This window comes from Anas acuta, chromosome 3, assembly GCF_963932015.1.
Source record: "Anas acuta chromosome 3, bAnaAcu1.1, whole genome shotgun sequence".
In the NCBI taxonomy this organism is placed as follows: Eukaryota; Metazoa; Chordata; class Aves; order Anseriformes; family Anatidae; genus Anas; species Anas acuta.
The window spans coordinates 15,823,328-15,850,896 of NC_088981.1; the positions used below are offsets into that span (position 1 = coordinate 15,823,328).

The 27,569-nt window shown below is 38.8% G+C and overlaps 1 protein-coding gene across 1 annotated transcript in view; it reads left to right on the forward strand.

Moving 5' to 3' along the window:
• Positions 1-6,371: 6,371 nt before the first annotated feature.
• The window catches only part of FSHR (follicle stimulating hormone receptor), a 221,177-nt gene continuing 199,979 nt past the window's right edge, over positions 6,372-27,569 (forward strand). The window contains exon 1 of the mRNA XM_068675834.1: positions 6,372-6,402. The gene's annotated coding sequence lies outside the window, so the exon portion shown is untranslated. The remainder of the gene's footprint in view (positions 6,403-27,569) is intronic.

Genomic DNA, 27,569 nt, shown 5'->3' on the forward strand with positions numbered 1-27,569 from the left:
CAGCTGCAAAGCAGCAACAGCAAGTGCCCAGCTGCTAATGGCTTTCAAGCTTGATAATGTAGAGGTGCTAAACCAATCTTAATGCCTAAGTAATTAACAGTGTGATATTTTTAAAACAACTAACACTGGCCTATGACTACTGCTGTAGCACTAACAGCTGAGCAGCTTTATTATTATCTGTGTCTTTTCCTGTGTAATCCTTTCAGTGTGAAATGTCTTTAAATTTAGTTCTCTGGAAGAGCTGTGAAGGGGCAAAGGAGTCAGCAGTTATAAAATACCCACTAGTTTACAGAACACACAATTCCATTTATATGTGGTAGTGGAGTATGAGCAGTGGTGTATTATCAGTTGCTAGAAGTAACTTACATGCTGCAGTTTTGTGTGCTTCCTTCTAGAAACAATAACTGTATTTCTCCAAACACTACAGTAGGAAAAGCAAGAAAAAATAACAGAAAGTGTTTCTTCTCATAGCATAGAAAAACCTGGTACAACAGATATGTTCAGAGTGCTTTGAAATGATGCTTGCATGATAGTAGGTTATGTTTACATCTGAGAGCACACAAAATGCAAATCAGGGCATTCCCATAAAATATATATATATTTTTTTTTTCTGTTCTGAACAAACTGTTTTAGCTGAATGTTTAGATAGTATCTTGTTAAAAACATATTTGTATTTTTAAGTCAGGTGAAGAAACACAGGCAAGTGGAAGGTGTAGTTTCAAGTGTGGAAAGAATATGCTAAGTAAACCATGCCCACTGTACTTAAACTGTTATGTGTCAAACTTCCAAGCATATCAATATGATGTAATTTAGTAAACATCATGCAGTAACAGACAGTAGTGCAGTTACTCCCGGTTACTGTTCACTTGCTGGTGAGCTGTATACATCACGTGCTGACATTATGCGCCATCATTTTCCACCGGAACATGAATACCTGGCACTGCAGCAACATAGGATCCAAATGGATTGTGTTTCTCTGTTCAAATATTTTTCTTGTTTTCTGGGGATTTGGAGCACAGTTTGTCTTGCTTTAACTTTGATGAGAGCCTTGGGGCTTTTGTTTCACTTGGCATAGTGAGGTGTAGCAGGACTTCATTTATGATTATATACCATATGTTTTTAGAGAATATATTTCTGAAAGAAAACTACTGTTTTATGAAGGCCCCCACTTTCTGCAGTTGCACCACAAAAAACAGGGTTTCCCTGACCCTGCTCTCAGGAGTTCAGAGTAATTGCTGTCTCTTCTAACTTCAAAAAAATGGTTTAGGAAAATTGTGATCTGACTTCTTAGAATCATAGAATGGTTTGGGTTGGAAGGAACCCTAAAGATCATCTAGCTCCAACCATGCCCTACCATGGGCAGGGACATCTTCCAGTAGAACGGTTTGCCTAATGTCCCATCTGACCTGGCCTTGAAAATTTCCATGGAGGGGCATCCACAGCTTCTCTGGGCAGCCTGTTCTAGGGTCTCACCACCCTCATAATAAAGAATTTTTCTTATATCTAATCTAAATCTACCCTCTTTTAGTTTAAAACTATTACGCTTTATCCTATCCTGCCTTTAGGAATGACAAAGGGCAGATCCCAGTGGTTGTGGTTCCTGATCCAGTAGATATGCCACTGGAAATGGCAGATGCAGCAGCCAGTGCAAAAGAAATCAAGCAGATACTGCTGGATGCAGTGTCTCTGTCATGTGATGTCTCAAAAGCAGTGATTCCAAACCGTAATCATGTCACAGGCAAGGCCATGCTTTCATCGCTTGGCCTGAAGCTGGGAAATCGTGTCGTTATTGCAGGACAGGAGGTATGCTGAGTAACTTGATAGGTTTGCTGATGACACCAAGCTGGGTGGTGTGGTCAACCTGCTGGAGGGAAGGGATGCCATCCAGAGGGACCTGGACAGGCTTGAGAGGTGGGCCTCTGCAAACCTCAGAGTTGAACAAGGCCAAGAGCAAGATCCTGTACATGGGCTGGGGCAATCCCAAACATGAATGCAGGCTGAGTGATGCGTGGATTGATGAGAAGCCCTCATGAGAAGGACTTGGGTTTATTGTGTTATTCTAATCATAATCTTCCCCAGTTCTTGGCCTAAAGAATATGTGAAAGTGGAATAACCCAAACATCTGAAAGGTCAAGCAAAATCGGCTTGTCTTCCCATTACACCTTTTCATAACACGGGATTGGGGTGAATATAAAACAGATTCTAAACTGACTGTCATATCTGTTAGAATGTTATCTTCCATAATCACCGTTTGAGAATTCCTTGTTCTAAACAGGCTCCTTAGTTGTACAAATACATCTTCAAATACAGATGATAAATTCCAGAAGCAATACTAGCAGTGTTCAGATTCCTGAAGGCAAAAATAGGAGAGTGAGAGAAGTGAGAAAGAAAATTGAGACATTGGAGTGATGCCTGTGAAAATTTAGTTGGCCTGAAGCTGGGGCATGTATTGGAAAATATGTGGTTTAAGCAATCAGTTTTCTACTTCAGGGGATGAAATGAAACTTTTGCTCTGAAACTGATGTGTGAAATTGTTTCCTTATGTCAAATCCCACTTAGCATGTAAATTAGAAAGAAAAAAAAGAAAAAAGAGAGACAGAGAGATCTGCGTACAGTGGTTTTACTTGACTCTTTCTACGATTGCCCTTTATGACTATCACTGATGGAGAATTATTGTTGTGTCTTTACTGGTCCTTTCAGTGCAGATTGTGGCTATACCTGCACCTGGCCCCAGTTTTTCTGTCCCTGAAGATAAGAGGCAGAGTATGACCTTGTACTCACACAACTAAACTCTCTTCACCTCTACCCTCCCCCAGTCAAGGACTTTCCATACTTTTTGTCTGTGGACAGTCGCTCCTAGAGCCCAGCCAGCTAACCTGGGCCAAAACTGGCAGGGACGGAGCTCAGAAGTAACTGAATGAAGTCAAGTCTTTGGGTGCAGCACCACTGCATGCCTCTCACAAGCTGGCCAGTGGTCCTGGGCAGGCTGCCACATTCCAGCAAGCCATATCTCCTCACACTGCATAGCAAAACCTTAAGTCTGCTCTTGGTCTTGCTACTGGCCCACCTCATCTCTCTTAAGGAAGGTAGTGGAGAAGGCCTCTTCGGCCTTTTTATCACCCTTATCTGCCTAAATCCTTCACTGGTTGCATAACTTTAACTACAGTTTCTTTTCTCTCTCTCTCTCTCTCTCTCTCTCTCTCTCTCTCTCTCTCTTTTTTTTTTTTTTCTTTTTTTTCCCATCAGGGTAAAGTTTCCAGAGGAGTTAAGTTTTCAACAGCAGCAGCTCAATTTGGCACTGCCTTGAGATATCAGTCTTCATTTCAGTGGGCAGTTTCCAATGTTTATGTTTGTGGTCATGCTGGAGGTGTTCAATGCTTATGACTGTCAGAACCAAGCTGCCTCAGATGCAATACCGAGGATCTGAGACAATAGAAATGAACACTAATAATCCTGGGTCTAACTGATTTTCATGAAAGCAAAGCTTATTGCAGAAGTATAATATACTCAGCTTACTCTTGATAATATTTTTGAATAGGATCTACATTTTTTGTAAGTTTCTGTACCTGGTGCCACCTCCTTGTTTTATGTTACAAATGTGTGCATGAGAAAATATTCCTTATTTTGGTAATTCCTATAACTGCATGTGTACTGGAATGGAAACTTTTTTTTTCTTTTTGAAGGATAGTATCGAAGTTAGTCAATAGAAAACAGATCCTGTCTTGAGTTTCTCTCACATCTTTTGTGTCCCTTGTTTGTAATTCAAATGCCATGCTTCTGTTGGTTCTGTGGTAGAGGACAGTGCTTGATGGGTAGGGCTCTTGTACTAGTAATTTGCTGTCCCGATGGCTTGTATGACCACCTGGAAATTATATCTGATATTCATTACAGGGATAGGCTCCCACTGAGCTCACTGCAGGCTACAGCAACTCCAGGGGAAGCTCACCAGGATCACTTAGCTGCTGGTTGGTTTGCAATTTGAGTGTTGTTTTTTGTTGTTTCTTGTTTTTGTTTAAAAGCAAAATAAAAAACATAGGAATGCCAGCAACAAATATTTCATTAGACTCATCAGGTTTGCTGGTTTGATGAGCTTAATTAAAATTAACAGAGCACTTTAATTATGTTGTGATTTTTCTCTCTAATGGATTACCCTCACAACCTACCTTAAATGAAGCCATGTGGTGCATTTTGGAGACCTTTTTTTTATTTTTGGCCTACATGCAACATAGCTATCAAATGGCCATTTCACCAACTACTCCAAGACAAAGGAGAGAATTACTGTCCCTTGTTGTTGCCCTCATGCAGGGTAAACCTAGGATCAGTACAGTACAGGCTCAGCAGAAAGCTAGAGCCTCCTCTGTTGTAACTGCCTGCCCTGACAAATTTTGAAGTGAATGTGCTCATGTTCATGTCCTCAAAGAGGCATGCACATATGAATAAATCTAGTCCAACAACACAGCAACAATACTGATGTATTTATTCCATTTTACAAGTAATCCAATTAATATGTAAAGTTGTAAATATATAAATATGGCTTCCACCAAGCCAGTGCTGAACCAGATATCCTGGGATGCACTCTGGCTTCTTCATCCAAGAGACTCAGCTAGCTGTCTTGCTTTTTCTTGCCTATAGCCTGGCACATGTTTCTCAGACAGGCTGGCTCTTGTGACTGACGAAGGTTGTCAGATGCTTTTTGACATTAGGTGTCATGCTGTGACTGGAGCTGTGCAAAATAGGTCCTGCTGCAGTAGTTTGTCAGCTGCAGTGAATCCTGCTGTCAGTTTGCTGGGCTGTGTGCTTTGTTCTAGCATAGGCCTTGGTACTGAGAAGTGTCCCTTGCTCTTGTTAGTCCTGTCATCAGATTTGCAAAGCATGGGGGTTGGTACCATCCGTGCTGTTATTCATTTTCCTAGTGACCAAGTGGTTAACCTGAGGTTTTTGAGGGGCAGACTGCGTGCTGAGTGGACAAAGAGAGGCTGGAGATTTACCTTCACGTCACCTAATTTTAGCACAAAGTTGAGGCATAAAGCTGAAAGTGCTCTGTGTGTTACCTTGCTTCTATATTTTGCCTTTAGTGTAAATTCCGAGTGTTATGCTGCTGACAAGACAAAAAGCACATGATTTGAGGTGGTTTCTCATACCTGCCTTTCACTCAGCCTTTTCCTGATGCACTGAGGTGAGCAGTCCCTTCACCAAAAGGTGGATGTCCTGCCTGGAAAACTGCATGCTTTGTGCCAGGGCAGGTGACAGCTTTTCCCCCAAAGCGGAGGATATTTAAGAAGACAAATAGAAGTGGCAGGTGGTAATGAGCTTAATCCCACTCACTACAGAAAGTATTAGCAGAACTAGAAGTGTTTTTGTTGCCACCACCTGCCTGCTGGCCTGCTCAGGAGGTACCTCGGGGCTCTTCAAATTCCTTGAGGTATCTCAGCTGCTGTTTTCTCAGTGCAAGTACTTCCTGGTGCCTGCAGTTTGTTGTAACAGCTCAGAGGTAGGTGCAAAGTCAAGCCTTATTTTCCACTTACTAAAATGCAAAGTTCTTACTTAGTTTCCTGGGACTTGGCGTCTAGCAATTTGCTTAGCAGATTGCAAGCCCACTACATGCTACTATAAGTGTTACTGTGATTTGTAAGACCACTTTTAAATTGTGGTTTCTTTTGTTGCATTTTGTCCCAAGATGGTAATTTACAGTGAAACAACTTAATTGTGTGTCTGGAGACTGTGTGCTTGCTCTAACAAAAAAGCAAGTTTATGACTTTCTACTGGTCCTATGTTAAGTTCAAATTTGTGAGATGCCACTGCACTTGTCCTAGCATTTCTTCATGCTTTATCTGCACTTTTATAGTTCTTGGTCCGTACTGCATTGTTGTATAGTAGAGACCATAAACTCTGTAGGGAAATCATTGTCTCTTTCAAGACCATTAGCACAGAGCCTCAGCTGTGCACTCCTAAAGCCCCAGCTGAAGTAGTTACATTTTTCAATAACTTTAAAAACAAATGTGTGCTTTTCTTGGGTGGGGTTATTGTCTAAATAACAGCTTGTTAGCAATTTGTCATCAAGAGGTCATCTACCGCCTTCCCCTTTTATCCTCCTTTATCCCTGGGCTTGTGCCTGCACCCAATTTGCAGCCAACACAGAAAACTGTATGGCAAAGGGGATATCCTGTGTGTGGTATCAGTACTACAGATTACAAAGTTGTAATTGTTGATTTTTTTTTTATTTTTTTTTCTGCCAAGTCCATGATGCTTGCTGGCCAGACAGCTGGGTTCACTTTCAACCCTGCTGCAGTGGCATAGATGTAGGAATCATAAAAAGCAGAGGCGGGGGGTGGGGGGGCTGAAAAGGCAGGGATGCCTTAAACTGCCCCTGCTGTTAGGGAAGAGATGAAGTCACACTAAACTGTAAGTAACTTATCAAGGTGGAAGTAATATATTGAGCTGAGACTTTCTGCAATGGCAGAAGATGCTTTTATTCTTTTGCTAGGAAACAGCCAAGGCACTCTAATAAAGTTGCAGTATAATATATATACTGCAGTTAACTGCTGCATTGTTCACAGTGTAGAAATGTTGACTACGGTAACAGAATTTCTTGATGTTAACCCACAGGAGAAATTTGGGAGTTCTGTTGAACTCAAAGAGGTTGCATAGTGACCATTTAACTTTTTTTTTTTTTTTTCTGCCAATAAATAATTTTCTTCATTAATGAAATCAAGAAAGTTGATATTATTTGGGTTTGCACAACTTAACATTAAGGTATGTAACTCTTGTAATAATAGTTCCAAGGAGAAGTTAATATTAGCATCTGCTGACCTGTCTCTTGACTACATTCAAGTTCTGTATTTTGACTTTGTTCAAAGGTAACTGTTAAAATATTTGCTTAAATAGCTGCTAGTACATACTTTATGAAAGAAATGATGATGTCAACCATAAGAAAACTATTTTTTCTGTCCTTCCCCTGGAACTTTTTTGCCATTTATTACAAAATTTGCAAACTGTCTTGGTGGGGGGAAGAGAGGATCAGTAAATTTGGCCATTAATTACACTAAGAGAATTTCCTTGGGAAAGATTATTTTTATTGTGGGATTTCTTGCTGAAAGGTTTAAGCAAAGTTAAGAGTGGAATCTGACTCTGTAATCTAGATTTCTCCTGTCCTTCACCCAAAACACAGCTCCGCAGCTTGATTTGGGTGCTAAAGCATTTGCATGTATATTATTTTGGCTGGCAGGTACAATGAACTAGAAGCCTAGTTTGTACTACAGAGGCCTGTCAGTATAGTTTTTCTAGCAAAACGTCACACAGCAGACAAAGCGTGTACTAAAACAAGATTTCTTTTGCTGGAAAAACTTGGAAATGCTGTTGTAAAAATAAATGTCACGTTCAAGTTATATTACTTTATATATATATACACACACACACAATAATTTGCCCATCTTTGAATTAGAAAGCTGACCCCAGTTTCAAAGCTGATGAATGAGGTGCAGGTAGTAGCTGGCTCCTCTGTGGGTACACTCTCCCATTGGGCAGGTATCTGTAAAAGAAAGGCTTTATGGCAGCATTTGAGCTTTGGATATTAAGCCCAAACTTCAGTCCTGAGTGTGTTGACTTGGCAAACTTGCTGTTGAGTAAGCATGCAGATGTGAGTTGCATCTCGAAGCTTCTCTGTAGGATGCAGGGCTTTGATGCCAAATCCCCCTCCTGTCCTTGTTCACGAGAAGCTGCTCCTGTGAGAGCCTAGCAGTAGTGGGTTTTCCACTTCCCACTACAAGTGGAAATGTTAGCAAAGAAGTCAGGCACTTGTATCAGGGGTGATTTAGAAGTAGAGTTATATGCTCTTGTCCAACCTTTGTAGTAGAACCCAGAATAGCTCTAGGGGTCTACTGGGTTTTTATGACCTGAGCCAAGGGTCCCTGTCAGATGAGCTTGGAGTCTTTAAAATTTTAGTGAGAGCAAAGATAAATCCCCTGCTTGGGTTTACTCTAAACTATGAGCCCAGCCTTGGTTATATTTTTGTTGTTTTTATCCAATCTGTTCCCTGCTAGCTAGCCAGGCAGCTACCTGCTGCTGCTTCTAGTCAGCTCATGCTGGGATGATTGTTGGCTTAGCAGGATGCACATTAAGTGGCACTAAAAATAAATAGGAAATAGGGTTTTCTGGCCTTTTTTGTTGTTGTTGATTTGTTTTCCTTCTTTAAATGAAAGAAATTATTAAGATCTTAAAATCATTAAAACAGAAAGAAAAGCAAGAAGCACCTAAACTGCAAATACCTCCTGAAAGCAGCACTGTGTGGGAGGAGATGATGTTCTTGGTGGGTGCTGTGGTGCAGGCATCTCCCAAACAAGCCATTACACTCCCACAAGGAGCTCCACAAGGTGGTGGCACTTCTTGAGGCAGAGCACACAATGCCATGATAAGTCACTTTGAAATATTGCATAAGCAGCTTCAGAAATAACATATTTTGACTGAAGCTGCCCAAAGCCTGGGGTGGGGTTAGCACAATTTAATTTTAAATGACCCATTTGCAGAAGACAAATGAGACCATCCTAACTCCCTCCTTTTTTTTTTTTTTTCCCCCAAATGTTGTAGCTGTATAGCAGTCGTGCCAGACTGGATGTTGACAGTCTCTAACATAATTCGTCTGTACTAAAATTAATACTGTACTTTATGTGCTATATTTATATCTATCCTCTTTCATGTCAGATAAGTTCTGGTGTGTGGGATGCATAACAAGATTGACTAAAAAATAATTTTTAACACTGTGATGTCTAAATGCTTCCTGAAGGTAGGAAAGGTTGGGGTTATTTTAATACCACCAGCAGTTCTGATGTAATTTACTCTTTTACCTGCCATTTTATTGGGTTGCCTTTTTATAAAACTACAGTATGGAAGTTGTATAAACCTTACAATAGAGGTTTTTGCGCAGTGCAGTAATACAAAGCTTGTGATGCTGTGAGGGCTGTCTAGAGCTTTGCATTAAGAAGCAGTTCTGGAAACAAGCTCAGCTGTAATTATAAACCTTACAAGAAAACTGAAAAATGTAGTAGCAATATTTTTGAAAGTTAGATCAATTCTTCTGTTAATCAAACTAAACAAATGAAAAAAAAAAAAATCTTGAATCTGTGTAATATATTTTTGGCAATTATTTGCTAATTGGTGTATAGGGAATGATAAGGAAAGGATCCACTCCACTGTGTCCAGATTAACCTTTTCAAGTACCATTAGTCCAAAGCACCTGTAGCATATCTGTAGTCCAGAAGGAGCCTCAGTTTCAGCTGGGGATGTGAACCACAGCATTTGAATCTTGCACCTGTGCTTGCTGCCCAGCTCAGGAGGTTAGCTCTGTGCTACAAGTGTCATGCTTGCCTGCAGTATCTCTCTCCATGGTAAACTCTTCCCAACAGGAGGGAAGAGTAAAGAAGCTTGCAGACCTGTTTTGGTTAGAGTCCAGGAGGCATTCCCCTCTGAACTTTCCCCCATCAGGTGGGGTAAATCAGAATGCAGAGGTGCTTCTTTGGTGCTCTGTGGACTGCACAAGGAGGCTGGTGAGATGATTTCATGTTGTACTAACTGCTCCCAGTAAAGGTGGTTGCACTCTTCTGTTTTCAGAGGGCAAGTGGTAAACACCTTCAAAAGTATTTATATATACATATGTACATTATTGTCAAATATGTTTCTTTAGGTTTGTGTATGGGAAAGCATAGCAAAAGTAGTAACAGCAGAGAGTCAAGGTTAACAGTCTGATAGCTAAGGATCTGCTTTTCTAAAGTTGAAACAGACAAGGACAAAGATTTGAGTGACTGTCTGGCTTTACTTTCTCGAGACAGAGTTCTGATTAAAAGTGATTAAAAGTCCTCATAAAGCTAAAGGAAAACTGTGTCTTATTTGCCTACCTTTGTGAGTGCTGAGAATGGCAGGAGAGGTGCTCAGCTGCTGTAAATAATCTTGGCTCTGATGCCAAGACAGCTGCAACAATTGACATCAGCTGAAGGCATGTCTATAGCTAAGTATAACCTATAGGTATTAAAGCATGATTTACAAAGGCTCTTAGCAGCATAAACCCCATATGTTTTATAGCTGTTGAAAAGGAGAGGAAACTGCCTGACAAGTAGAGGCATATTTAGTAGCATTTTTATATGGATGAAATTGCCCAGTTAGAGGTTTCAGGAAATAGATTTGCTGCGATACACAGCACTACATAGTTCAAGCACGTAATACCCCAAGTATTCAATTCATCACAATCTATCATGTTAATTTGATACTGTTTCCTGCCAATGTTGGTCTCAGACAATTCTGCATTGTCTGATAATCTCTACAATGTGCAAGCCTGTGGGAAGGACTCTAAAGAAAAGGAGCTCTTGGTATTATATATTAGGGGTAATGGGGGAGTGGGGGAGGTAGAAAAAAGAACTGATCTCAGTTACATTAGCATTACTTATAATTCACTTAATTTTTGAAAGCAGCAGTAGTGAAATAGTGTTGCTTCCATGGTGTGAGTAAATGATGGCAAATTTCAACTAAATATGCCTTGAAGGAAGGTTGATTCTCCAGGTCCTCATTGTTGAAGGACTGGATAATGAGCTGAAATGTGATTGAGAGACAGCAAGGGCACATAGGATGTTCCTCCTGGAGAGGTAGGATCTTGCTTAAAGGTCCTGTAACCATCTGAAACCTCCCCCTGGGTAGGTCCTTGCTGAGCATAAGAAGGCAACTGAAGAGATGCCGTTAAGAGTTTCTCATAGCAATTTCAACATTTTCTCAGTGTCTGTACTGAGAGCTGATATAGAGACTCTTTTACTGCAAAATCCACCACTGGGAAGGTAGTAATACTGTTGCCCCAACCAAAACACTACTGCCCAAACTGCTAGCACTGCACATATACCAGACTGACCTCAGGTGCAGAGATAGGAGAGATGGGCTACTGCATCAAGATACAATTCCTCATAGTCTAAGCAAAAGGTAGTGCTAACCGGGCCCAAATTGCAGAACAGGGGCAGATGGTAAATAGTGAAACAAGAAAATGGATGAAAATATTATCATTGGTGGCGGTGTTCCTGTGGGGTACCAGCCACAACTCAATGGATAGGTGGTGATCAAGAGGTGGCAAGTCACCTCTTTGACACCCAGTCTTGATTGTGTCTTAGTCTCCCCTTGAGTTGGAAATGATTTACCATTAGGTAGTCCCTAACACGGCTGAGGAGAAGAGGAAGATGTGTAGTTAGACTGTACATTTGTAGATCTGATAATCACAGAAACATAGAATTTCACTTTTTCCAGTCACTGGGGACTTCACCTGACTGCCAGGACTTTTCAAACATGATGGAGAGAGGCTTGGCAACTGCATCAGCCAATTCCCTCAGGACTCTGGGATGCATGTCATCAGGCCTCATTGACTTGTAGCTGTTCAGTGTCATCAGGTGGTCTTGAACCTGCCCTTCACTTACAGTGGGAAGGACTTTGCTCCCTCAGCCCTCATCTATGGATTCAGCGAAATGAGAGGTGGGAGAAGCCTGACTGGCAGTGAAGACTGAGGCAAAGAAGTCATTGTGTACCTCAGGCATTCTGAAAGATAGCTGAAGAGATGAAGGTGATTGTTTTGCCTGTTACTGGCTTGTTGTTACCGAATATCTTCTAATTGATATTGTATTTTTTTTCTTTAATAAACCTTTTATTTTTTTATGTGGAATTAGTACTCATAAGTATTACCTGTTAAATGTACCACAGGAAGTTTTTAGTATTCCCAAATACCTAAGTACAGACCAGTGCCAATTTGGTTTTGTAAGCTTAAGAATTTGGAATGTGTAGCAGCCCCTGACTCCTCCTGACAGAAACAGATGCTGCCACCAGACTCTTGATGGTATATGCATCAAAATCCAGGCTTTCCATATTGTGTGATATGTAGGAGTGTCTGTTTGGTGTATATAAAAACAAATGGGCATACATGTTGATGAAGTGTACTGACAGCCTAGGGTGGTAGCATCTAGATCTCTGCTTAGAAGGGTTTCTTTGTTGAGTTTGTGGTCCGTTTTAGACCTGAAGTTTCAATTGTCAATGTGCACAAAGTTCTACAACTAACTGAGATGGAAATATATATATATATATATTTATTTATTATTATTATTATTTATTTATTTATAAAAGAACTAGTGTTTCAGGTTGGGGTGTGGGCTCTTAACAGAGAAGTGGAAAAAAGTGTAAGATTGGTAGCACCGATGTAATAACCCTTGAGAGATGTCACTAAGAAATTCCTCCTTGCATTGGATGTATGCAAGGAAGCAATGCGATGCCCTGAATTTATATTGACTGCAATAATGGAGCAAACTATTTTTGTATCCTGCACTTTATTTTTTTGTAAATTGTATGTATCCATAATGGAGCAAACTATTTTTGTATCCTGCACTTTATTTTTTGTAAATTGCATGTATCCTGCACTTTATTTTTTCATGTTGTGTTGCTCACAATTTACCTTCTCAAACGCAGAGGTCTGTTGATGCATCCCTGCATTCCAGATCAAGGGTCAGACAAAAAGCCTCTATTTTAGGGCAGGTTCTCTTAATGTTTCTGTTATTTGAGATAGGTTGATGGTGTTGGTGAGTACCACGTAACAAATAGTGAGAGAACAGCTGAATCAGTCCTTGGCTGGCATTTGGGTGTTTTAGTTGGCTGGTAATCCGTTTACAGAACCTGGAGTGAGGAGCATGTTGTGGTTTAAGCTGGCAGGCAGCTAAGCACCACACAGCCATTTGCTGACCCCCCCCCTTCTTCCTTTACCTCTAAGTCAGATGAGGGAGAGAATCAAGGTGGGTGGGGAGAAGCAAAAGCTAATGGTCTGAGAAAAAGACATTTTAATAGGACAGAAAAGGAAGGGACGATTACGATAATAATTACAATAATAGAAAGTACAAAGCAAGTGATGCACAATGCAATTGCTCACCATCCATGACTGATGCCTAGCCTGTCCCCAAGCAGTAGTCCCTCCCACCTCAGCAAACCACCCCATATTAATTGTTCATGGAATGTCCCTCTGGCTGCTTTGGGTCAGCTGTCCTGGTTCTGTCCCTTCCTATCTTCTTGGGCACCCCCAGCCTTCTCAAAGGCAAGGCAGCATGAGAAGACAAAGAGTCCTTGAGTTAATGTAAGCACAGCTGTGCAACTAAAACACCAGATTGTTATCAATATTATTCTCATCATAAATTCAAAACAGCACCATATCAGCTTCTAGGAGGAAAATGAAACTCTGTCCTAGCCAATACTAGGGCAGGGCAGCACCAAACAATTTAGAGTATCCTTTCAGGGATGTACTCTCAAGTCGGTGTAACTGGTCTTCTTGTTAATACAGCTGACACACAAGGTTCAAAAATAAGCATCTTCTGGTATATAGATGTAAAATTTGTGTAGTGTTAAAAAAAAAAATAATAATAATAAAGTTTTAATTTTAGGCATTCTCTATCACAAATACATAATGTTTTATCCTGCATTTAAAAACAGTGTATACATCATGACAAAAAGAGATCAAATTGAGGTTGCATTAATAGAATCAGTTCTGGTATTTTCTTGATTCTGAGACCTTGGCTGTCTGTATGTTGGGGGGCTTGTTTTGGCTGAATTTTATTTTTTCTTTTTTGTTAGTTTGCTTTGTTTTTCATCTGTGTACTTTTTTGTTTGCTTGCTTGCTTTGTTTTTTTGTGAAGTTTCAGAGGCTTCTGAAAACAAACACAATACATCTTGTAGAAGCTGTTCTGCTTCCTATAGGTTACATCAGTGAAGAAGATCTACAGCACAAAATCATTGTGTGAGCTACCAAAGTGGAAGGCACCCAGGGCAGGAGGTCATAGATGTCAGTGAGGCCCTGAATCAGGATGATCAACTTCACTATTTTTCTCTGGCCAAAGAATAACAGTCCCTCATGTAATTTCAGGTTCCTGTTGCACTTTGCAGGTCTAGGTGAGAGCAGAAAAGGCTTCCTGCTTATTCTTGTTCTCTTTCTCTGTCCACAATCAACTACAGGTACCAGCAGCCTAGCAGTTTCTCAGTGGATGAATTAAATACACTTTGTTTTTCTTTCTGAGGGCAATACATACTTTCTATAAAATCACACTGAGGAATCAACTTGATTCCTATGTCCCAACACGTCCCTACACATTTAGTTCAGCTTTCTCTTGGGTTTGAATGCTTTTCCAAATTGGGAAATGATGTGTAATTTGAGAGAGTCAGTGTCTAGTTTTTTGAAGAAAAACAGGTAAGGGGTGCTACATGGTCTGTTAGGATGAACTCAAATGGGAAAAAATATTTAGTAAAAGCATTAAAAAGTGAGGAGAGATGTGCAGAGTTTCTCAAAGGTGAGCAGATGATTAGTTTTTGTTGTTGATTCTTCTATTTTAATATGTTATCTGGCAATTGTAGTTTGTCATTATAACAACACATTAAGTGATATGTAAATGAGATAAAAGTATGTTTGTTTGCTTTTTAATACCTCAAATAAAGCTAAAAATCTATTTGGGAATCTTGTGAATGTATTTGAAATACAACGCTTCTTTTACTGACAAATCTTTTGCAGTAGCTTCCTATTTGCAGATTGAATTTCTCCATCGTGTCCTGGATTTGGTTGGGATAGAGTTCATTTTATTCATAATAGCTGGTGTGGTGCTGTGTTTCAGATCTAGGATGAAAATAATGTTGATAACACACTGATGTTTGTTATTGCTGACCAGTGCTTATACTAAGTCAGGAGCCTTTCAGCTTCTCATACCATCCTGACATCAAGGAGACTAGGGTTATGCAAGAAGCTGGGAAGGAACACAGCCAGAACAGCTGAACCAAACTCGCCAAAGGTATATTTCTTACCATATGGCATCATGTTGGTAACACTGGAGAGAATCGGACAAGAGAGCTCAGGGACTGGTAGGGTATCAGTTCACTAGTGGTGAGCAAATGTGTTGTACATCACTTGTTTCGTGTTTTCCACTTCCTTTTCTTTCCTACTAATATGTCTTTATCTAAATAAATCTTTATCTAAATAATTTTTTTTTATTTATTTTCCCTTCCCCCATCCCACTGGGAGGAAGTGAATGAAAGATTCACTTGCAAGGATCAGGGGAGGTCTCCAATAGTACCTGGTGATGGAACAGGTATCAATAGAAGAAGTTAAAAAAGGGGACAGCTTATGTATGTGAGCCCATAGCACCCGAAGACCAAATGTCAAATCCTGGGGTTTGCCCCCTTGCATTAAAATAAAATAATAACTGTGGGTGCAGATGATACAAGTTAAGTGACATTTCCATGCCAGCAATCTATGTAAAGAGCAATCATCCAAATGCAGGAGAAGAGTGAAAAGAAAATTAAATAGCTGGAAATTGAATATCCGGAGAGCACCAAGGATGCAGAACAGCTAAACATAATTAAATTGCATACAAATAAATTAGTTGCCATAATGGTCAAATTAGGAAATAAAGCACAGAAGTATAATCCTGCCAAATATTTGAGTAGAGCACCAGAACTAGAACTCAACTGAACTGACAAATGAGAGGGAGATTTATAGCTCTTGCCTAAATTTACAAACTGTTATGAGTATTTAAATTTTCTTGTCACATCTTGAAACAAACACAATTCATCCTTCCTGAACCTTGCTAAAATCCTAAAATTAGTTCTGTTCTGTAAATTTTTGAATAAATCTTTGTTGATGTCTTTGGCTGAATTTGTTAGACTTAATGGTCTCAGTCTGCTCACATATGCGGTAAACTCAAATTCAAAATGAAAGTTAGGGTTGTGGATGTGTGAGAAACAAATCCTTGCTCATCTAAACACTTGTGAACCAGAATGGCTGCCACTGGCACAGCTCTAGTAATAACAAAGTCTTGTTCAACATGAGCCATGGTTGTGACCTAATTTGACAAGTTTGCACTCGGAAATACTGCAGACAAGATTGAGCAACAGTGAGGCGACCTTTTAGCACTTCCTGAATTAGCCAGGATGAATTAGGTGATATTTTATTAACCCCTCAGTTGCTTGTTGGTTCCTTTTGATGCTTCTGATTTGTTCAGTAGGATGAAGCCCATTAGCAGGTGACAGGACCTCTTCTTTATGCATAATATGTCACTGCCACCAGGGCTTAGAACAGCATTCAAAGGAAGTGGTTGCATCCATATTGCTGGTGTTATCGTCATCTAGTATACTTAAAATATAAAGATTAAAACCAGGGCCAGGAGGTGCCACTGACGCCAGGAGATGCAGTGTGGCATACCTATCCAACGTGCAATATCTCCCCTGAGCTGTAACTGTCCTCCTCTAATATACATGAATGTCAAAGAAAGCACTGATTAGGTTTCCAAGGGACTGTTTTTTGGACTGGTGTTTGGTTTTGCATGTTGTGGTGTTGTTGTTTGGTTGTTTTTTTTGTGCGTGTTTTGTTTGTTTTCTAAACTTTGACCTTTCTGTACGGCTCTGTTAAGATCCCTTTTTTTTCAATCTGAAGGTCTTTTCCTGATGGCTAAATGTCCAGGTAGGCCTGTCTTTTGTGTTGACTACAACTTTGGGCTGGCAGGGAAACAATTTTTTTTTTCCAATGATAAGTCTCCATGTGCTAAATTTTGACCTTGTAGGGAGGGTAAAATATGAGGTAGCAAATGATCTATAGGAAAAATCCAGATACTAATAAATACAGTGAGAATATAGCAGCATAGAAGAGACTGATTGGATTTCTTAGGTCTAAATTTTTGCTTTGACAGTATGAGCATAGATGCCATTTATTTGTCTTTGTGATTTGTTTACAAAGGCAGAGTTATTCTTACATTCTTTCTTACATTTTGAGCTTTCTTTTTGGCTTAGAACTTGAGGTTCAATAACCATATGCTGAGTCTGCTGGTGTTTATTTTACTGGGGAGAACAAATGAAAAACCTTGGATTTGCACATTAGCTGTGAGTACAACAGTCCAAAATGGTGGCAATATAGAAATAATTAGCTCAGCCCTCTCAGCCATTCATGCTCTGCATCATAGGAACACTGTAGAGCCATTCATGACTTTCTGTCTGCTTTGTATTTTCCTTGTCTGTTGTAATGAATTGAGTGAAGATGCATGAGCTGCCCTGTGTTTAGCATGCAAATAACTTTGATGGCTAGGGTAATGAAAATGCTGAATGTTATGAGAGAACCGTATTTATAAGAACCCTTTAAATAACATATTTAAGCAAACAGTTGGGCAGTCAGCACCTCCCACAGATATGAAATTATCCCCAGCTTCCAAGAGGGAAAAAAAAAGTTTAATTTTTCATTTCTTTCATGGTCTGTATTTATTCAAGTAGTTAACATTCCTCTCCTCATTAAAATTGCTAACTTGTTAAAGTCTCTGGTTTAAAAAAAAAAAAAAAAAAAAAAAAAAAAAAACCTCCAAAATATGTTCTGCTGCCAAAAAAAAAAAAAAAAGTGCGAAAAAAATATCTTCTACATTTCAATAAATGAATAAATGCAAAATAAAGGCCAATTCTACCATAAGTTTACTATGCTAGGAAATAAATGGCAACTTAATCAAGCTGAGATGTTGGCTATAATGGTGTCTACACTGTGGCACATCATGGCTTTAGCAGGCCATGTTTCCAGCCTTGGAGCTTTGAATTCAACTGAGCTCATGCTATCTGCAAATATGTTAAGGAAATTCTGGTGGTATGTTAATTTTCACCCTCAAGAAAGGCTTGTGATGCATTTGTGTAAGATACTGGTCCTTTCTAGGCTTCTTCCAATTCCTCTACATGTAGATGTTACTCCAAGGTCACCAGGAGTGAGTAGCTTTTTGCATGTTGTATTATTCTTGCCTCTGTGGTGTTGTCTTCCTCTTCTGACTGTGTCACCCTTGGCTGCCAAGAGGCAGGATGTGCCCATATTGCTGGTGGCAGTGGTTGGTGCAGCTCCAGGCAGAGCACCACAAACCTGACAGATGGGCTGTAACTAGTGAGTCAGAGCTGTTGCATAAGCTGCAAGGTGGTAAACCTTGCCTACCAGAAATGTTCCCTAACCAGTAGTCTCTTGCTCCTGTCCTCAAAAATCATGGAAAACATGTGAAAAGATCCTAAGATTACACACATCTTGTGTTGTGGATTTTTGTATTTTAAGATGCATGTAGATTACAGTTTCAGGCCTAACTATGATCTCTAGGGATAGAGGCATAATTAAAAGGAAAAATGTGCTTGTATGTGTGGGTGGCCATGTAATATTCTCAGGCTTATGGCTTTAAGAGGAAACAGTAAATAGCATATGAAACTCCATAAAATGGTAAGTGTTGGCAGTTTTGTTCCTCAAGGATTATGCACTAGCCTAAAGAAGTGAAACTGTTACTTAATAGGATAGACAGTATCTCCTCAAAAATGAGACTGGCAGGTATTAGGTATGGGCAGAACATTGTCAACCTAGTGTTCAGTATAATTAAAGTTTTCTGCTAGAAAATGTGTGACAAGAAATTTTCAGCAGTGAATTGTGTTGATTATTTGCAAAGGTTATAAAATAGGTTTATTTTTTTTCAGAAGTAGCATGGAATAAATGTTATTTTTCTTCAATTGCATGAGCTATATGCCACCTTAATCCTCCCACAATGTAGTAGATAAATCAGAGTCAAATATACACATAATTGAACTACTCTATTTAAGAACCTAGTATGCCAATAAATCAATATTTACTTGCTGTATATGCAATATATACATGCCCCATTCACAGATAAAGTTTCCCTAACTGCTCAATACATTTAAGTAAGAAAACTGCTCAATACCCTTAAGATCTTAGTAACAATGACTATAATACAATCCCAATAGCATCAGTTGTATAGAACCGATTTTAGAAAATAGCATGGGACTTATATAGGGTTTTCTGGTAGCCCCTTTGTGATACTGCAAATGTGGACCCACAGCTGGCAGCAAACTTCACTAGATTGTCTGGACAGCAAATCTCCAATTACTGTATCTCCAATTACTAACACCCTCTGCATTCTTTTGATGGCACTGGTTGTAATACAGGTGGTTGGTTGGTCCAGCTTTTGTACAGTTGTCCTTTCCTGGGCCTTGCCCATTACCCACACATCCTCTGTTTTTTAGCCCCTGAGCGTCGTATCTGTTGCACAGGGGAGCTTCAGGGGAAATAAATGCACAGAACGTGGGATTTCTTGCTGAGAAAATAAGTGAAATGATTGCTACTTTATCTAGTAAAACAAATGTGTCCTTTCCAACAGAGATGATAATTCCTTCTGAACTGAATGCGGATAGATTTTACCACTAAATATGTAATTTTCAAAAGAATTCAAATCCTACTTCAGTATCTAAATCAAGCTCTTGTAATACTTGGCTACCAGCTGCTGTTCCCTAGGACTAGATGCCCAAAAGAAAACATTTTATTTTTTGCCCCTTCATGTCTAAATTGGCATCTTTAGGTGTTGAGCTCATTCAAAGTTATAAGGCATTTGAATGAATAATGATAAATTGCGCTTGGAGAATTGCAAAAAAAAAAAAAAAAAAAAAAAAAAAAAAAAAACCTGGTGCTAATTACAAAGTGAAATGGCAGCTTTTTAGCACTGCTGTTTTAGAAAGTAAGTATCCCCAATTAGTCCCTTAAATCCTGATTTAGGCACCCCTCTTTATATCATGTGTGTATTGATACAGATGGAGACACAACGTTCATAGGTACACATTTTAGATTATCAGTGCATAAAAGCTAACATGACTAAAATAAGCTATTACTAAATAATGAGCTATTTCCACTTATTTGCTGCAGAACTGCTGTGCTAAGAGGTGGACATTAGGAGGAGCACAGGGAGCCTGTGTGCTGACTCTCTCATGTTATTAAGTAAATGATATCATCATTTCAAAAAGAAATCATCTGAAAAACTGAACACTTGTGCAATAGCTTTTTGGTAAAAGGACTTTTCTTTTTACTGAAAAGAGAAGACCTTCCTGAGTAGTAAAGGTATAACTGGTGATTAAATCGAGGCTAGCAAAAGAGCCAGAGATTAAGGGTTGTATCAGCAACTGAGGGGCTGTCAAAACAGACGACATGAATATTTAGTGTAACAGAAAGTCTCTTGGGTATAATTGGACTGTTTACTGAAGAGAAAGAAGTGAAAATGAGAAGGCATTAGAATAATACATATAATAATATAAAAAAAAAATGCAGACGAGGACTTCTGTAAACCCTCTTCTCTGCTATAGAAGCATGGGGAACACCTGTGAAATCAAAACCACTAGCAGTAAGAAGAGTTACACAAGGATATAAATCCTTCAGTTTGGGGCCTCTTGGTGATCCTCTTGGCTTAGGGCCCTTGCATGGCCCTGGCACATACAGGGAATTTTAAGTGACTGCATGTTCTTGTGTACCCACCTCATGAGGGAATTTTTCCTCTAAAGGAGATGTTTTTGGTCAGTGCTAAGGATGGGGTGTCTGGCTGGACAGGCAACTGCTGAGGAACCTCTTCAGAAGGGATCTCAAGGACCTGTGCAGTTTGTCCATCATTGCAAGTATTTGATTTAAAATATGTGAAAATACCTCAATAGGTTCAACCTATTTAAACTGAATAATCAGGTACATACTTGGACTGACATCTCTTCAGCTGAGCTCTCTTCTCCTGCTACTCTGAAAAGAGCTGAGCTCCAGGTCATTACTGAAAATATCTGAAGCAGGTGGAAGTTGGAGAGCAGGAAGAGGAAAAAAGAAATCAAAATTGGCTATTTATAGTCATCTCTAAATTCACTTGATTTCGGGGTATGCTTGAGATGGGACGTGCTTAGCTTGGAGACAACATCAGGAGAAAACTCACCAAAGCACATATGTCTGATATGATCTGCATAATAACATGCATCTAGTGTGCATGAAGACAATTTCAGCTGTTTCTCATGCAGAAAGGCAACTGGATTTAGGGACTAGGCCACCCACTGCCAGGAGAAAAATACTTGAATCTTCAATACCTTTGATTCATAGGCTTTAGGAGGCAAGAATTATACTGTGGCAGCATGTGCCTGGGAAGCATGCTAAAATTCATAGACCTCATCCTCTCCCTGTCTCCCACAGCCTGCTTCTAAGCTGAAGCTTCTGTAGCTGAAACTTTTTTTTCCTGCTACCTCTGCATAAATTGCCTGTTTTCCATTTTGACAGGAGTTTTGCTGAAAAAAAGTTATTTTCCCCTTGTCTCTGCTGCGCTGATGATTTTGTACTTGTCCTTTCCTGAAATATCCAAGTTAATTTTGTAGCTATTGAACAGTGTTGTGTAAATGTAGCTTTATAACCTTTAACCACAACACAACACCCTCCTCTCTGTAATCTCCGCCTCCTGTACCTATTCTTGAAAACTGCCAGAAGCAATGTTTCTGCCTTATAAATCTGAGCCTTTAAGATAGGTAACGTTGTATGCACTGTTACAGCTGAAGCTGCCCATCTGACTGATTTTCTGATAATGTCTTTTTGATGTGTTTCTGGTAAACAGTTTTATTTGTAGGAGATTACAGTCATAGTAAAAATCCAAATAGTGACAAAATAGGTATGAGAGGCAATGCTGGAATTTCCACTCATTTTGCATTTACCCTTAACCTCAAGCTAAGCTTGTTGCCAATGATTTTTTTTCCACTGCCTTCTAAATACAGACTATGAAGAGGATTTTGTTCTGACTGAAGTCCCACACCATCAATTAGTATAGGAGAATGCTTTCCTTGACAGTATTTGATTCCCTAAAATGAACAATATTTTTCTCTGAGTCCTCTGCCTGCAGAGAAACTGAGTCTGCACCTGTGTGGAAAACAACCAGTAGGTTTTCATGTGAAAAACCCTTAAATGTAGCAATTACATAAGCCAAATTGTGAGTGGATGTGGTTTATTGATGGCTGCATTTATTGTACCTTATCATCCGCAGAAAATGAATCATCTGATGTAGAACTGGCTCTTCAGGGACTTCAGTATGCAGCTGAGGTTGGAACTGCAGAATTGAGTCGATTCTCTCAAAGTTAGGAAAGAGATCCCTTAGAATATAGTTAGAACAATAATACTGAAAATAGTCATTTTCTGCCAGGTAATTAAGAAAAAAAGTATATTTGGGTACTTAGGCACCTAGAAAGAGTCCTGATTTTTCCATATGGTAACTCTGAGAGCTGTGTCTTGTTAACATATCTAAAAATCAGGCTGCTTGTGTTGATTCTTATGTTTATTTCTGGAGCTGGCTGAATCAAAGGATAGGGGCAGAAGCACCTTCTCTTTGGAGAAGGAAGCAGGGCACATGTAATGGCAATAGAGAAATTAAGATCCATGCGGGCCCATGGACTTGCGCTGTTAGATGGTGTGCCAAAATATACTCTCATAGCTTCTGTGAAGTCTTGATCATACTGAAGACCGAGGCTCTATCTGTTTATGTGTTTTTAAAGTATATCTTCAGAGTCTTGCTGGCATAGAGCAGCTTGTTTTTCAAAGCAGACATGTTGATCATAGCCAAGGAGAGAGTAGGAATTTGTCCCTTTTTACCTGTCTCCTTAAGATGATCTCCAGACTTCCATCTGAGCTGCGCATTTGCATTTAATTTCTCCTTACTCCTCCTTGTGATTTATCTCCACGATTAACTGCTCTTTTTCTGTTGCATTTCACAATGTTTAAACAAGGGTGATACTCAAACTCTTACTATGTTTCCTAGAAGATGACAGAAGACTTCTGGTAAGCTTGTGATGTGAGATCAGAAAGTATAGTTCAGGAAAAAGGATTCTAAATTACACTGTTGTTTGTAGTGTATTGAAGTGTTACAAGTAAAGGCAAGAAGACATCATTTTGTGATTCAGTGGTTGAATTACTTAATGACAAAGCTCTTCTTGCCAAATTTTGGTGTCTTTTTGCCTTCACAACGTCAGCACTAATCAGATATTTATACTCACTTTAAGTAATGTATTGTTCTCTTGACAGTCTTGGGTCAGCAATACCTTTCAGGAGGGAGACAACCTCTTCTACCTAGTATGTTCAGTGATCTAGTTAAATGAAGTACCACAGACACACATTTAACTAGATCACTGAACAAACTACATTAACAGGCTCTTTCTCTCTTATCTAGTAAGGCAGACATGGTCACACAACTCTGAAGAGTAAGGCTTTTGAGGAAAGAAGAGTCTATCCAGATTAGGCCAAATGTAGTTCAACTGCAAAGCCATGCCCAAAATGCAATATTTACACCAAGGGCAAAAGATGGGACTACTGCTGCTTGAGCTAGCATTTTATAAAATTAACAGACTTTTCATCTAGCAGATTTATTTCAACTCTGGTGAAGAGCTGGATGCTATATCCCAGATTGGTTAAACTGGACAAGTAGGAGAACCGAAAAAAATAGGGTATTTTTAACAGCTATTGTACCATATTATAGGTTGTCTTCAATAGTCATCTGATTCTATAGTTCAGTTTATTCTAGTGTGTTGGTGTTTTTGTTAGTTTTCTTTTTTCTCATCACCATTTCAATATTTTGTAAAGTATTAAAAAGAAAACAAGAATACCAATCTTACCAATCTTTCTTCCCCAAAAGTGCTGAAGAAGGTATTCTTTTAATGACTTTATGGTCCTGTTTTTAAAAGCAACTATGTTAAAGAAAAAAGAGAGCTATGGCACTTTTTGTGCTTAATTCTGTCAGTTTCCTATGATGAAAAACAATTTATACTGTCCTTCCTCCTGTTACCTTTGCAGTACTAGAATAATAGGAGGTTTTCAGGGAAATTGGACCCAGCTGTGGAGCTGCTAAATACTAGAGAGCATCATCCAGTTATGAAGTCACCCTAGTGGAAAGCTGAGACAGCATTACAGGGGAGCATCATTTATTGATATATTGAAATTTTGTTCTTACTCTTTCTTAAACATCCATTTATGTCTGCAGCTGTACACACGATATTAAGTTACACAGGACTTTTTTTCTTACACAGAATTGCAGTTCTTCTGTAGGCTGAGTAGGAGACTGCCTTTATATTGAGCAATGTCAAATAAATTCTGGCAGCAGTGGCTATCTGTAGAAAAATGGTCTGGTTTTGTTACAGAACATTAACAACAAAAAATAATCAGGAAAAACTTTATTATTTGTGATAGAATAAGCACTTGGAAAAACCTGCCTTTTTAGTTTTAATTTTGGTGTTTGGTTTTCAATTTCAGCTGAAGGTTATCAGTATATCATAGTCTGGGTTGCCAAATACAAGTCACTTTACCAATTAGTGTGAAATTCAGGGATTATGGTGTACTGATTAACAGCTGAATGCTGACTTTGTCGATACAGACAATGGCTAGAATGATGATTTTCTTAGGATAGATTTTATTCCTGTTCAATTTATTTCTAGAATATTTACTTGGGGCTGGACAATGCCTAATGGTCAGAGAATGAGGTGAACTAAAGCAACTCATATCACTGACTAATCCAGATGCTCTGTGCATAGGACTTAGCAATTAGCTCACACTCTATATTCTTCTTCTGCTCTAATTTTATGATCTTCAAACTGGATTTTTATTATTTTGTCATCTGTGTCAATTCTTCCACTGAATAATTCACAAATCCCCTTTTAATAAATGAATACTAATGATTAGCTAATACATCAAAGAATGCTGATGTAAAGATTTTACATAATTGCCACCAAACCACTGGCAAGTGTGGTGAATCAACTATTTTATGTGTCTTATACTTTAATATTAAACATGCTGAATTTTATGGACTAACTGAAATAAAAATAAATGACAAGGAAAAACCCTTTATGTAGCTGAAAATGCAAATTGAATGGATTTCAGAAGTTTATGTATTCATGACTTCTTGTTCAGGGTAGCAAGGTAATGCCACACTAAAAGTGGTGGGAAACGAATGACTCCAATGATATTCAAAAATCATGGTTGATTTAATTTATACACGTGTAACAGTAATACCTGAGGACTCCACATCTAAGCATAAATAACTTTAGATCCAAGGTTTGCTCTTTGTTTTATATAACATATATATTGGGTTACCTCAATATATTGAGTAATAAGCAGAATAATTCACAGTATAATTTGAGGTGAAACTCAGAATTTTTGCATAGAGCATATACAATAATTCCAACATGGATAGTGTTACGTATGTGGAGCTCCAGTGCTGCAATGAAATCAAGATACTAGTACTGTATTTAGAGTCTTACATGCTCCATGTAACAAGTTGCTTTGCACGTTCTAATGGTACACAATTTAACTAAATTTACATACTGAAATATTTCACCTGAAGAGAGATTGCTGGATGTAGTATTCACACAGTAATTGCCTAATATGTAGGGTGTACAGTTCAATACCTTTGAAAACAATGACAGTGAAATTGCGTTAGTGAACCTTTTTCCTTTGTATGTGTTTAAAGATCAATCAGACAGTTTAAGAATGGTATTTCTAGAGAAGCAAAAATATTATGGACCCAGACTGGGGAGACTAAAAAACAGGAATTACAATCAAGTGCTACAGTCAACATATTTGATATGTAGTTAAGTTTTCAAATGCTCTAATGTTTGAGCATTGGTTGATGAATAAGGCTTAGTTATTCCAACAAAGCTTACCTAAGCTTCTCTTGCACTTGCACTTAAATTTTTATTCTGTCATATGTTAGTTACAAATAAGCATCCTGAAATGAAAGTGAAACAGGTGGTCAAAAACATTTCAGTTGAAAGTATTTTTATTGAGTGAAGAAATAGAGTTAAAATATTTGGACTGGTTATTTTGACTCTGATTTTACTGTTACCATTTGACAGGCCATGCCCACTAATATTCCACTCTTCAAAGTGAGGGTAAATATGATACTAAAATTCTAGAACTGCAATTTCAGTTTACTTCTTTTCTTCATGCCAATTTTATTCCAGGCATGGGCATCCTCTTTCTGATCTTATTTTCTTTCAGACTCGTTAAGCTTTTCTGCTAGATGGAGCCTTCCAGCTGATCAGTACATCATGTTCTCTGAAAACTTGTGTTCAAAAACTAAGTTCAAACTTCAAAACTCCAAGATAAAAAACAAATACATGTCAGGTTTCCCATTTTTGTTCTGTAACACCAACAGGATAATTTCCTTATTCCCAGGGCATATGTAAAGCAGGGGAAGGTCAAGCAGATGCCATTCTGGTGTGGTGCATACATAGAAAGTGCATGGTTATGTTAAGAACTTGAAGAACTTTCCAAGAATAATTGGGGTCTTGAGTCGCTCTTGTCTTTCTGCCACTGTGGGTCATATTTGGTAATATTTTATGAAAACACAGCATATGCAAAGTAAAACTCATTGGATATACTTAAAATTATTTAGGTTGTTTACGCCATGAAAAGATGGTGATACAAATGATGAAGACTTTTCAGATTTATATTTTTTAAATAAATATGTTTCTGAGGATAGGCCTTACAATATTAAAGTGACTTGCAAGGTGAGAAAATCAGAGTGAGAATATTGGTGACTATTCTACAGCAGTGCTCACTTGTAAAGATACATGTTAATGCATTACAATATTTAATTATTTTTCACATAATAGTCTTTCTATTGCCCCTTTCTTGTCTCCATTTTTTAAAAAGAAAGGAATAACATGGCTGTCACAATAGAATATTTTCAGCAAGAAAACTAATCTCCTGTGTAGCCAAACTCCCTCAGCAACTTGAGAACTATACAAGGCCACTTCTTAGTAACAAAAGGGACATTTTTGTCCTTGGATGTGTACAGATGGTATTCAGTGAAGTACACAGAAGCCAAGGCATGTCTTAGTAGTAGAAATCGCTGAGATTTTTGAAGATTATGGTTAGAAAAGAAAAGCAGTCTATTTCTTTCATTCCTTTATAATTGGTGTGACTCTTGGACACTGGGGAAGTACAAGCAAGTATATAACAATTCATACTATGCAGTGGGATTACATTGAAAAAGGACACAAAGACGTGGAGAAAGAGCGAGTCAGCCATTGTTTGTCTGCTTGGTTAAGGAAAAATATCAAGCCCTTCCCTCTGCTTAAAAATATTCCTACTGATATTAGTACATTGCTCTCTGGGCTGTAACACAGGGAGGAGTAGGGAATTTCCCTTCCACTGGATCTGACCATTCTGGTTCTCCTGCCCTGCTGAGGTCATCTATTTATTTTTTTGTAAACTAAACCTTAAAAGATGCAGTGTCTGAGAAAGAGCCCTGTCTGAGTCACCTTTGCAGCAAGCAGAGCTAAGGTAAACACTGGATGGCTGGTGTGCCTGCTGCCAAGGACAGTAGCGTTGGTAAGAAGGCAATGTGCACAGATTAAAAACAGAGTAATTGCAGTTCTGACCATTTTCATTGGATTTGATAATTATCAGATGAAATATCCATTCTTTCCTCCTTTGGGAAAAATGTGTTTTACTGTTGGTTTTCTTTTTTTTCTATTTAGTGAGATTTAGAATGGTAGTTTACACCCTAAATGAGACATCCATGTGTTTCTAGGTACTGGCAATAAACTGATAAGTAAGACTACTAACTAAAGGAACCTTTATTCTGCACCTCCCTGCCCTCCCTGTCTGCCCTCCCTTAAGAAATAAAATAACTTCAGTTGAAAATGCAAGTGCTATTTGCAAGATTGCATTTTTTTTAAGGATAATTTGTGTTTGTTTA